Source organism: Penaeus japonicus, unplaced genomic scaffold, assembly GCF_977035675.1.
Source record: "Penaeus japonicus unplaced genomic scaffold, GWHDUDI00000001_assembly GWHDUDI00000001, whole genome shotgun sequence".
Classification (NCBI taxonomy): domain Eukaryota; kingdom Metazoa; phylum Arthropoda; class Malacostraca; order Decapoda; family Penaeidae; genus Penaeus; species Penaeus japonicus.
This window is the reverse complement of record NW_028234403.1, coordinates 29,308,055-29,318,054: the sequence shown is the minus strand read 5'-3', so window position 1 is coordinate 29,318,054 and position 10,000 is coordinate 29,308,055. Positions and strand designations below refer to the sequence as shown.

At 40.9% G+C, this 10,000-nt stretch overlaps 1 protein-coding gene across 1 annotated transcript in view; it reads left to right on the top strand.

Moving 5' to 3' along the window:
• Window positions 1–10,000, top strand: part of hb (zinc finger protein hunchback) — a 30,850-nt gene that overhangs the window by 937 nt on the left and 19,913 nt on the right. The window lies entirely within an intron of this gene.

Here is a 10,000-nt window from a genome sequence, read left to right as displayed (position 1 = left end):
ATGATAAAATTATTTAAGATAAAAGTATGCCTAATTCCGGGCCACATCCGAAATGGAGCAATGCATGCACTGCGGTTGGTGTATGTGCATTTCTTTCCGCTTGTGGGTCTTTTTACTGCTTGTAAAATCGTGTCCCGTTTGCTTGTCAGGATAAGTATTATATATCTTGATTCATTTCTCCTCTTCCAACAGTAGCCTAGGCATTAGGTTTATCAATTTTGATGTGCTGGGAAATACTATGTGTAGTTTTAATTAATTTCAATATTTATTTCAATTGTGAATGTCGATTACTCGTATATTGGCCATTCATTGCATTCATTAAGACACATAGCAAGCATCTTGCTAAGGTTAACATTAAGATTTAGAAACATTTCACCGTTTGTTCTCTTTGTAAGGAATAACTCGGCCCCGTGTATTACAATTGTGAAATAACCTTCTACGGATCAGCAATTCACCCCTCCCCCAATGAAAAAAAAGAACAGAAACAAAAATATGGAAAATATAAGTATGTTTTTCTTTTGCAAATGGCGTTTATCAACCATTGTTATGTGTCAAGTCACGATCGTTCTCCTTACTGGGGAAAAGAGGGGTGGTAAACCAGGGAATGGGTAAGGGAGGGGGAGTAGAGGGGGGAGGGTGGTTATTTATAAAAATGGACCAAGAGTCCGGAGATTTTTGCTATTAAATGTAATCGTTGTATTTCTGTTAGCGAATTCACAGAATTTCCGATTTTTTTGAGGTTCCGACGATATGCAAATATGGAGCCTCTCTTGGATTGTGGTCCAAATTTTGTCTTATTTTGTGTCATGATTGTTTTGGTCTATTGTCTATTGATGCTACCAGTAAAACTGCTTTTTTTGAGAACCGTTCCAAATTGACTTGAATCGCCCATTTAAAAAAATTGTCAGACACATTATCTTCACTAACAGCCGCCGCTCTTTTCCATTTCGAAGCCCAAGTTAGTCGTTCTTATCATCGAATTTCCTTCAGGAAGTGAAAACAACACCTCCGCCAACAGGAAGGCTTTAGAAATTCTTAAATCAAGCATTAGAAAGGGATAATAACACACATTTGCGTCGAGAGAGAGAGAAGGAGGGAAGGGGGAGAGAGAGGGGTAGGACGTTAAGAACATGCATATACAACATTTATTCAATAACCTCCCTTTTCAAACTCCCTTCAAAAAAGGAGGGGTCGACAGAAATGCAGCGTGTCCGATTGCCAGGGAGATGTTTATGTTAATCATACTGAGATGAGCTTAAGAAGCACCCACTGACTCCCCCTCATTTGCGAGTTTCAGAAACATTAATAAGAAAAAAGAAAAAGAAAAAAAAAAACACACAGAAGAATGAACGCATTCTTCCCTCACAAAAATCATGTTTGTTTGTCACAGCGCACCGGTTTTGTTCTTTTTTCCTCAGCAAAACAGGGTCTCAAGCTCTTCTGTGATTGATGTTTCTCGTTTGCTCCCACGGCCGAGATATTGTTAGAACAGCGAGATGGCTCCATAAATCATTCTAGATCTTCTATTCCTTTTTTTCTAGTTTTGTTTAATGAAGATTTTGAAGGTATGATTATTTCTTTTCTTTTTTAATTATGCTTAAAAAAAGGAGTATGATCGTATAGGTATAATAAGGAAGAACTTGAAAGAAAAGAAATTTGGTTTCTAGAAGGGCTGAGCTTCCTTTGCGATGTTTTCCTTTCTTATTAACGCAAGCGCTAGGTTTGCCAAAAATTATCTAGCCGAGACAACAATAGTTAGTCCTACGGGGAAGGACTTAGGCCTATGCGAATTTAGTGAGTTTTTAAGTGCATGTGAACGTACGACCTTGTGTTAGCCGGAATTACGTAGTCTCAGGGTCACATAACCGCGCAAAAATATTTCGCGCGGTCCTTTTTATTCAGGCGTTTCTTCTCGCTGCCGCTCTCTCTTTCCCTCTACCCCACCCACTCTCTTTATTCCTTACCCTTCTTCTTCTAAACTTCCATCTAAGCAAATCTAAGAGTTTGAATCTTGCTTTATCTATCCCTAAAACAAAAATCCACTCACAGGTCTGATGGCGCGTCAAAGCAAATCACAATTCGTCATCATGATAATTAGTGTTCTCGGAACTGCCTTGTAGGCTGTGGCTAGTAGGCCTAAGAAAGGGGGGATGGGGGTGGGGGGGAGAGGAGACGTTCGTGTAAGGCCTGCAGATATATCCAGGATTCGTCCGACTACATTTGGCCGGAAATGTTTCTTGTAGGGTTCGCCCGTAAATCAGAAAAAAATCGAGGAGGGAAGAGAAGAAGGAAGCGAAGGGAGGAGGAGGAGGAGAGGAGAAAGAAGAAGGGGAAATGCAACATAGATATAGAACTTTGGGCAGTATTCTAATTGGGATTAATCAATCAAATCCGAAAGTTGATAACTCCCGTTTAGATATTATACCCGGTTCTTGATTTGCTCTCCTTCACCGTCGCCATAATCTTTTTCGTGTCCTTCTTCCTCTTTGTCTTCTTCATCTTTGGCTGCTTCTTTTTTCTGCTGCTCTTACTCCTCATTCTTGTTCCTTTCCTCCGTCTTCCTCCTCCTCCTCCTCTTCTATTTAGTCCTATCTTCATTATCCATAAAATATCATCTTTCTCTACTATCGCGATAGAGTGATTTATCAAGCGTTAATTAAGAGCGTGATTTTTTTTTCTCTCTTTTGATTTGGAGGGAGAATTAGTTGCGCTCTCTCTCTCTCTCTCTCTCTCTCTCTCTCTACCTCCTTCTTCTCCATCTTCTCTTTCTCTTATCTCCCGCTTCTTCTCCCTCACCCTCTTCATTTGCTGCATTTTTCAGTCTAAAGAAATAATGCGTTCCCGACAAACACTACTATCATTTAGCGCTCTGACGTAATTGCCATTAAAATCTGGTACACATGATTAGAGATCAGTGAACGTGCACTCTTGCACGTCGACATCTAGTTAATGGAAATGAAATTAAAAACAAAAGACTATCATTTCCATTATATATATATATATATATATATATATATATATATATATATATATATATATATGTATGTATGTATGTATGTGTATATATATATATATATATATATATATATATATATATACATATATATACATATATATGTATTATATATATATATATATATATACATATATATATATATAATATATATATAATATATATATATATATATATATATATTATATATATTATATATATATATATATATATATATATATAATATATATATATAAATATATATATGTATATATATATTTGTGTGTGTGTGTGTATTGTAATTCTTGTGTATATATATATATATATATATATATATATATATATATATATATATATATATATATATATATATATATACACACACACACATATATACATATATAAAATTTCTTTCAATGAAACTAAATCTTCAAACGTGCTATATCAATATATTAAGACATTCTTGAAGAAACGACGTAGTTTCGTCGATGATAAAGTGAATTATTTATTTTTTTCCGGCCATACCAAGTGATGCAATAGACGACCCGAACGCGCCGGCCGTATTGCATTCGCGGCAACTGACACATCGCAAAGAGAGCGGCGATCGGTCTCCTTCTTTTAATTAAATACGGAGGTATTTTCTTCATTTTTTTTAATGAGGTAAAGAGAAAATAGGATTATTGCAATGATTTACTCGCAATGAATCTTTAATGAGTCGTGAACGCGGCGTCAGCGAGATCATTTATACAGCATCTTTGTGGGATCGAGTTCCGTGATCTTGCGTTAACGAAAGGGATCAGATCCTTTTCACGATCGGATAGGATCTTGCTTTCGGCGTGAGTGGCGTACGTTATTTGAGGGTTCTGTCAATTAAAAGTGGTGATTGATCTGATGCCGGCTTTAAAATATCTCTTTTAGTAGCGTTGGTTAGTCAGTGATTACATCCTCAAAGTTTATCGCTGGAGATTGAGTCAGCCATTAATTATTTCGTGTTCGTAAGCAGTTCGAAGCATATCTAGGTTCAAATACGTGAATATATTTTAAAATATATAAAGATTTGTGTAATGTAATGAGTTACATTTGCTTTACACAAGAAAGCAACTCACGTGAGGTATAAATTGTTAAGCTGTTTATATATACCTTCTTGCGATGACACTTTGATCTAATCATTTAAATCTTTTTAGATAACTGATTGCAAGTTGCTTAGATGATAGATAAACAGACAGACACAGAAATAGACCGATAGATAGATATACAAGCACAATAAGGGGAAGGAAGGAAGGTAAAAGGAGGAAGGGGGTGGAATGGGGAGAGTGGGGGGGGGCATTGCGTGACACACACACTTCTCGCCATTAATATTTCACTGTTGTTTTTGTCGCTGTTTCCCCGCCGTCGACACGGTAGGGGAATTTTGCGATCGCACGCTCGATAGGCCTGCTAATTATATGCAGCGAGTGAGCCTACCCAGGTGTTGTGGGGAAGGAGGAGGGGGTGGTGGGAGAATTCGTGCAGGGGGGAGGGGGGGTGGGATGTGGGATGTGAGTGTGGGGGATGGGTGGTGGTGTATGCGTGTTTGTGTTTGTGTGTGTACGTCATAGCACTGGTCCTTGATACGTTTGTTAAATTCGTAAAGATAAGTATCACTCCTTTTCAAACATCCATTACGTACAGAGGTGCACACAAACGCACAAACTAACGCACATCCATGCACTTATAGCTTGATTTTTCCCCCTCCTTTTCTTTTAGAGTTTCCCAAATGATATAAGATTCACTCTACTTTAAAATTACCTTTGGGGTCGTAGGGACTCATATATTTTCTTAAACCAGAATTCCATAAACAAATTAATATTTTTCTTTTCTTATGCATTTAATTCTGTCAGTAGCCATTTTGTCTACTTCACCGCGGGATAACGTGATAAAATAAAAGTCCACGAATAATCGATTAATTTAATAGATTATCCAAACCTACGGCATTTGCTGAAATCAACAAAATCATGCAACGTTCATATTTGTTACAATTCTTTTCCTTTATCTCTACCTTTTCCCTTCGCCGCGAGCGCCGTTGACCGGCAGCCGGGCGGGCGGGTGGGCGGACGGCGGGCTGGCTTCCCTCCGGCGCGTCACGGTAGCACGCGCGCGCGCAGCCCCCACCGCGCACCGCCACGTGCTACTGAGGGCAAGAAGGGAACGTGCGAATCGGCAATGACGGCGAGACAAAAATGGTTGAAGGTTGAAATGTGTCGCACGCGCGGGGGTTTTATGCTTCTCTTTTTTATTATTATTATTCTGGTATTTCATGTGGGGGTTTGTTTTTTCATGGTGAGTTCTGAGGAGAGCGCATTTTTTTCTTTCTTTTCTATTAACGCTGATACATTGATCTGAATGCAATTTTTGTTTCTCTGAAGGCTCTTTTTGTTTCTTTGATTTCCGACATCAATATTACACATAGGCTTCTCATTTATGTATACAAAAATAAACGTGTTTTTACATGCAAGAAAAAACAAACCTACAATCATGCTTATATCGTATTTCTGTAAGAAAATCAAAGATCAAAATGATAAGCCCGTATCCCTCTCCATGTTCGAGCGACGCCATGACGGTTTGCGCCCTTTAACCAATGAAAAGAATTACAACTGCTTGCCCCCTGCACCCCCTTTCCCTTTTCCCTTTTTGCCCTCCCCTTTTAACCATTTTAACCACCCTTAATATTTATTGTATTTTTTTTTCTCTCGCCCCCTCCCTCTCTCACCCTCTTTATTATGTGTGTCCCGTGCTCGCTGTCCTCAAAGTGTGCGCGGTACCTGGAAGCACGTGTGGGCGCCTGGGTGTGGATTTGGCTGCGTTTGTGGGTATGAGTTGGTGTGTGTGTGTGTGTGCGTGTGCGTGTGCGCGCGTGTGTGTGTGTGTGTGTGTGTGTGTATGTGTGTGTGTGTTTATGCCTATGTGTGGCTATAGTGATGCTTTTGCTTGAGTTTGGATGTGTGTGCGTATGTACGTATGTGGATGCTTGAAGATGGATATGTGCCATACATTAGTTTTTCATATGCGTTTTTGTGTATATTTCCGGATGCATCTGTTGGTCAATGTGCGTGCATGTCTCAGTATGTATGTATATGTATGAGCGCCGATTATGTATGAGTATATGTGCACGCCATTGTCTTCATTAGAATCTCGATATCGTTGCATTTAAAAGACCGTGCTTTGACCGCTGTGAAATTTGGTCCGACAAAGTTTTGATGGATCGCTCGTAGTATTAAATGCTTGATGGTGATATATTGATATAATTGATTGGGGATTAGAATGATGGATTGTACTGGCGCTGATGCTAGAAGGTTGGGAGGGGGGGGTGCTATCTCTCTCTCTCTCTCTCTCTCTCTCTCTCTCTCTCTCTCTCTCTCTCTCTCTCTCTCTCTCTCTCTCTCTCTCTCTCTCTCTCTCTAACTCTCTCCATCTTCCCTTCCCTCTCCTTCTCCCCCTTCCTTTCCTTCTCCTTCTTCTTCTTCCACTCCCTCCCTTTCTTTCTGCCCTTCCCTCTCCCTCTCTTCATCCCCCTCCACCTCTCCCTCCACCTTTCCCTCTCCCCTTCTCTCTCCACTTCTCCCTCTCCCTCCACCTCTCCCTCTCCCTCTCCCTCTCCCTCCACCTCTCCATCTCCCTCTCCCTCTCCCTCTCCCTCTCCCTCTCCCTCTCTCTTCCTCCACGTAATTTGCAGAGGGACCCAAGAACCCAGGATAAATTCAGCGACTAGGCCTATGTCGGCAACAGAGAGAGGGGGGAGAAACAGGGGGTGGGGGAGAAGGGGCAACGGAGCGAAGGGGAAATAAAAGAGACACGCAGACAGAGAGAGAGAGAAATAGAAAAAGGAAAAGGGGGAGGAGGGGGAGGGGGGAGTAATCCAGCGACATGTGGCAACTCCGCGACCCCCGTTTTTAGACCCACATAAAAACACCCATTTATAGCACGTGCCCGGAGAACCCCGCTAAAGTGAACCCTATTTTTCCCACATCCATACATCTTTCTTTCTCTTTCTCTCTCTCTCTCTCTCTCGCTCATTCTTCCTCTCTTTCTTTCTTTCTCACGCTCCGGCCCTCCCTCCTTCTTTACATCACAAAAGGTATGTAATCTTTTTTTCTTTCTTCCTTTCTTTAGCTCCTCCTATTTTACCCGTAGTGGGGGTAAAAATATGTGGTAAAAAGGGGGCGCTTTGCCCTATGGGTTTTTTTCGAGGGGGGGTGGGGAGGGTATTCTGCGGAGAAAAAAAATGGAGGGAAAGTGTATGTAGTAGTTTGGGGGTGGCGGATGGGGAGGGGGAGGGAGGGGTTAGTCCCATAAAGGGGGATTGACGCTTGGGGATAAGGGAGGAAGGGGGAGCGGGAGGGGGAGGGAGGGAGGGAGGGAGGGATGCAGCAGTGAAGGAATAAAGGGGGAGAGAAGGGGAGCGAAGGAAGAGGGGGTGGGCGGGGGTGAGCTAGTCGCGGGCGTCATAACGTATGTTTATGGCTGGGGATGGGACACGCCTCCGACCCATTCGGACGCCCATGCTTGCACGCCCAAACATCGTTCGGGAATCTGGCTGTGCCCCCCCCTCTCTCTCTCTCTCACTCACAATCTATATCCCTCTCCCTCTCTTTTTCTCTCTCTTTCTCCCTTTCTCTCTCTCTCTCTCTCTCTCTCTCTCTCTCTCTCTCTCTCTCTCTCTCTCTCTCTCTCTCTCTCTCTCTCTCTCTCTCTCTCTCTCTCTCTCTCTCTCTCTCTCTCTCTCTCCCTCTCTCTCTCTCTCTCCTCTCTCTCTCCCCCTCTCTCTCTCTCTCTCTCTCCTCCCTCTCTCTCTCCCTCTCTCTCTCTCTCTCTCTCTCTCTCTCTCTCTCGCTCTCGCTCTCTCTCTCTCTCTCTCTCTCTCTCGCTCTCTCTCTTCTTTAAGTATAAGATGCTCCACCTAATTCCCGAGGGCTGTTTTCCCCCCCTCCCCCTTCCCCTTCTCTTCTCCCTCTACAAACGCGCACAGGATGGATGACACGGGAGAAAAAGAAAAGAAAAGAGAGAAAGACACACAAAAAGTAAATGAAATAAGAAGGATAATGCGTGTACATTTATGTGTGTGTGTGTGGGTGTATGTGTGTGTGTGTATGTGTGTGTGTGTGTGTGTGGGTGTATGTGTGTGTGTGTGTGTGTATGTATGTGCGGAACCCCGCCTATTGACAAGTTAAATGGCGCAAAAACACATTTATTCTATCTCATAAATATTTACGCGTCTACCGAGTGTCACATCTGACGTCTATTTACAATTATTCTTATTTTCCTTTTTTTTTCTCTTGTTCTTATTATCATCATAATATGGATTGCGGTTTCCTGTATCAGTTGTCAGCGCCTTGCACCAGGGAAGCATTGACGAGGCGGTTGAGGTCAGAAGTGAGAACAGCGGAGAGTAAATGGAGTCTGTGAGATTGTGCTGTTGTCTCTACTATCATTTTCATCCTCATCATTAGTATTCTTACGGTGGCATTATTTTCAATATTGTTTTTATTATATTGACCATTGATTTTATCATTGTTGTTGCTTTCTTTATTCTATGGCTATTGTTATTACCATTAGTATTGATAGTGTTAGTTGTGATATTTATAGCAGTATTGATAGTAAGATTTGCAGTAACAATGCCATTTTTTGTTGTTTTCCTTATTATCGTGTGGGGGGTCCGGAGTGAAGGGCGTTTTTAATATATTCGAAAAGTTGTTAATATTTACGGACGTTGTTGTCTTGTTTTTTTGTTTTTGTTCCCACTCATTTGTTCTTCTTAATTTGGCAATACCGTTTATCGTTTTTTTTTCCATCATCATCATGATTGTTTTGATGTGACATTTATTGTTCCTGTTTTTCGTCAGGGTGAGGTTTCGGTAACTGTTTCAACGTGTGTGGTTGTTTTTGATGATTGTAGAATGACAAGTAGATCATAATTATAGTGATGATACGCAATAATTATGATGATAATGCTGACAATAGAAATACTAGTCAAGATGTTCCTAAGATGATAGATATTGTAATTCCGCATAAAAAGTGCAAAAGAAGATACAAATAGATAAATAATCCGACACATAACGAAGGCCGGAAACAAAAGAGCATCGGGATAGGGAGAGAAAATTATATTAGCGACGGTAGAAATGAATGAAGAGAGAGAGAGAGAGGGAGAAAGAGGAGGAGAAGAGGGGACGGGACGGAGGAGGGAAAGGGGGGAGGGGGCAACGCTCCCCTTCGGCTTTTAGTTCATTTTTTTGTCTCTTCTCTCGGTTCTGCTTTCTCGTGGCTCTCTCTTTGAAGTTCTGTTTTATATGTTTATTCTAATCCAAATGTTTTCAATAATTCATATTGACTTGGCTACTCTAAAAACAATATTGCCTTTTGCATCATTGTTGTTGTTGTTATTGTTGTTGTTATACTACCATTTATATTGCTATTATTATTATAATAATTATTATTACGGAATGTTTTCGCCACCTGTTTTTGATAGAAGATGGGAGAAGGGAACAAGATTAAAATCTAATCAAAGGGGGACTTAGGAGATGTACCTGGAAGTCTTGAAGGAAAGACGAAGGAAGAGGAGAAGATGGAGAAGAAGAAAAATAGGTGATAATGATTGTTCTAATAATATTGATAATGGGAAGAAAAAGTAGCGAAAGGTTTATAAAAATATAAAAAGATAATGATATCAGGAATTGATAGATAGCAACAGCTAAGGCACCACCACAACCAACAAAAACAACAACAACAACAAGAAAAATCGCAGAAGCAAAGAAAACAAAGGAACGTGACGTATGACCCCTGAAAGTCTCTTAACTAATAATTGTTTTGTTTGCTTTGGGATGAAGAGAGTGTAGAAGGTAAGCCTAAAAGATAGGTAGATAGAGGAAGAGAGAGAGAAAGAGAGAGAGAGTGAGAGAGAAAGAGAGAAAGAAAGAAAGAAAGAGAAAGAGGGGAGGGAGGGAGAGAGAGAAAGAGAGAAGGAGAGAAAGAAAA